The 3,262-nt window shown below is 44.4% G+C and overlaps 1 pseudogene; it reads right to left on the bottom strand.

The window, feature by feature from the left end:
* Window positions 1-1,016: 1,016 nt before the first annotated feature.
* Window positions 1,017-2,651, bottom strand: LOC107161071 (annotated as a pseudogene).
* Window positions 2,652-3,262: the final 611 nt, after the last annotated feature.

The raw sequence follows: 3,262 nt of genomic DNA, 5'->3' as shown, positions 1-3,262 counted from the left end.
CTTCATGTAATAATTGTACTAAGTGCAATTATTAAATCTTTTTTTTTCCAATTCCCATTTATTTTTGGCTCTTGGGGCAATGTCATCTTTTCAATATGAAAAAAATCAGCAAGTTCAACACAAATTAGAAATTTGAAGGGTAGGATAGGACAAAATCAACAGTAGGAAGGAAAAAGCAATAGCAAAAGAAATGAGATGTTCTTTAAAAAAGGGTTTTGTTGCCCCTCCTCTGGAGTGACTCACATTTAGGTGGTACATACCTTTCCACATATCAGACATGTTACTCTTTGGAGGGGGTTGAAAAATAGGGCTTTGTTGGGGAGGGCAATTCTGGAAGCTTCAGGACAAAGGCTGGTCTTCCCTTTTTTGAAATGCACTGTGAGAAAGGTGAAGCAGAAAGAGGAAGGATTCACCTCTCAGAATGGGGCAGATTCCTCCAAAGGGAGAGCACAACACGGGACAGCTGAGAGGGAGGCTGCAAATGGAAATAATTCTGTTAACAACTCTTCTGAAGCTGAGAGATGGAACATGGAAGTGACTAAAAATGACTGTAAAAGCATAGATTCCTCTCTTTAAAAAACTGTCCTAAAATGAAAAATCCCATCCTCATCACAAGTGATTCCTACCTGCTGCTACCTTCTACCTCGTACTATTTTTCCTTAGGATGGTTGCCACAAAAAGCACCTGGCTAGTTCTAAATGGGATCTGGAAAAGAACCAGCTTCTTGGGAGAATCATTTTGGAAATAGATGATATTAAATGGACAGATGGGAAAAATAGGTACCAGAAAGAAATGCAGGGTAATTCAGCATGGAAGAAATTTAAGTTTGCCAGAGTGGAAAGAGGAGACATTCAAGAAACAAATATTTATTGAGCACCTAATATGGGTCAGGCACTGTTCTGCATGCCTCCCAAAAGGAAAGAAAAGGAAAAAAAAAGGCAGTTAACACAAATTCTGAAGAAAGGGGAAGCAGAAGGCTGGGGAACTGAGAAGCCTGAGGTGATGGGGGAGCTGCCTTAGTCTTCCTCTTTAGCCTCCTCACCAAAATTCTCTTCCTCTTCTGCAGTGGTATCCTGGTACTGCTGGTACTCGGAGACAAGGTCGTTCATGTTGCTCTCAGCCTTGGTGAACTCCATCTCGTCCACACCCTCACCTGTGTACCAGTGGAGGAAGGTCTTTCGGTGGAACATGGCAGTGAACTGCTCTGAGATGCGCTTGAAGAGCTCCTGGATGGGTGTGCTGTTGCCAGTGAAGGTAACTGCCATCTTGAGGCCAAGAAGTGGGATGTCACAGACAGCTGTCTTGACATTGTGGGGATCCATTCCACGAAGTAGCTGCTATTCTTGTTCTGCACATTCAGCATCTGCTCGTCTTCCTCCTTCATGGACATCTGTCCACGGAAGACTGCAGCCATGGTGAGGTACCGACCATGGCGGGGGTCACAGGCAGCCATCATATTCTTCACATCAAAGACCTGCTGGGTGAGTTCAGGCACAGTGAGGGCCCAATACTGCTGTATTCCATGGCTGGTAAGAGGGGCAAATCTAAGCATGAAGAAGTGGAAACATGGGAAGGGCACCATGTTGACTGCCAACTTGCGGAGGTCAGAATTGAGCTGGCCAGGGAAGCAGAGGCAGGTAGTGACACCACTCATGGTGGCTGAGACAAGGTTGTTCAGGTCTCCGTAGGTTGGTGTGGTCAGCTTGAGGGTACCGAAGCAGATGCCATAAAGGGCCTCGTTGTCAATGCAGTTGGTCTCATCAGTGTTCTCTGCCAAATGATGGATGGGGAGGGTGGCATTTTAGGGCTCAACCACAGTATCGGACACTTTGGGTGAGGGTACTATACTGAAGGTGTTCATGATGCGGTCAGGATACTCTTCATGATGCGATCAGGATCTTGCTAATGAGCAGGGTGCCAGCTCATTCCGGAGCCTGTGCCCCCTCCCAGAGAGTGGGTCAGCTCGAAGCCCTGCAGGCAGTCATAGCTCTCTGCCTCCCTCCGCACCACAGCCAGGACTGAGTCAACCAGCTCAGCCCCTTCTGTATAGTGACCCCTGGCCCAGTTGTTACCTGCCCAATACTGACCAAAAACAAAGTTATCTGTTCTGAAGATCTAGCCAAAAGGACCTGAGCGAACAGAGTCCATAGTCCCAGGTTCTAGCTCCACCAGGATAGCATGAGGAACATATTTGCCACCTGTGGCTTCATTGTAGTACACGGAGATGCAGTCCAGCTGCAGGTCACTGTTCCCATGGTAGGTACCAGTGGGGTCCATGCAGTGTTCATCACTGATCACCTCCCAGAATTTGGCCCTGATCTGGTTGCCACACTGACCGGCCTGGATGTGCACGATTTCCCTCATGGCTAGAATTTATTTTAGTTTATTTTTGCTCGCCTCAATGTATGGTCGGGACAAGGAAATATGTAATTCGTTTTCTGTGCTGGTCACGAGCTGAAAGAAGGAACATGCCCGGGAGGATGGAGCAGCGAGATTCGAACGCGACCGCAGGAAGATTCTCTATTAAATCTTATAATACAGTTCATACTATATGTGAAAAGTTTTACTTCTTCTACTCACCATTATAACATACAAAATCACCTTTGGTATTTATACACTTTCATAAACTTGGCTTTAAATGATTAAAAACAATTCTATCGTATTCATTAAAGATAATTTATTTCCTATTCCTCTGTTATTACACCACTGGGTTGTTTCCAAATAACTTATTATAAATCTTGCTGTATTGTTCATCTTTATGAAAAAAATCATATATAGTGTACGATAGTTTTACTGTAGTCCAGCTTCAGTGCAAAATTGGTATGTACGATTTTCAGGCCAAACCATAAACAATTACAAAGGCTTTATCTGTCAAGCTTCACCAGACATGGTGCATAATTAATGCACTGCAGTATGTAAAAAGATGTAGCAGTCAGTCTCAGACTCCTTTGGCAAGTTATGGTCTTACACATATTTTTATTACTAAGCAAAGGCACATGATTTTTTTGATCTATTTACATGAGGTCTTTGATATAGTCCTACTTCAGGACTTGCCAGCCCTGGGGAGGAGGGAGAAACCTTGATGACACTTTTACCCATTCTGATACAATACTCAGAAGCTTTCTACCTGGAGCCCCCCTCTCTCACCCTATTTTATCATTGGAGTCCACAAACTGTTGAAGACATCTGTTCAGAGATCCCAGAATAGTGAGAAGACCCCCACATCTGAAGGTTTTTTCTCTTGTTATAATACTAAAGTAAG

Source organism: Marmota marmota, unplaced genomic scaffold (genome assembly GCF_001458135.2).
Source record: "Marmota marmota marmota unplaced genomic scaffold, marMar, whole genome shotgun sequence".
Taxonomy (NCBI): Eukaryota; Metazoa; Chordata; class Mammalia; order Rodentia; family Sciuridae; genus Marmota; species Marmota marmota.
Note: the sequence above shows the minus strand (reverse complement) of the source record. Positions and strands in the feature narration are given on the sequence as shown.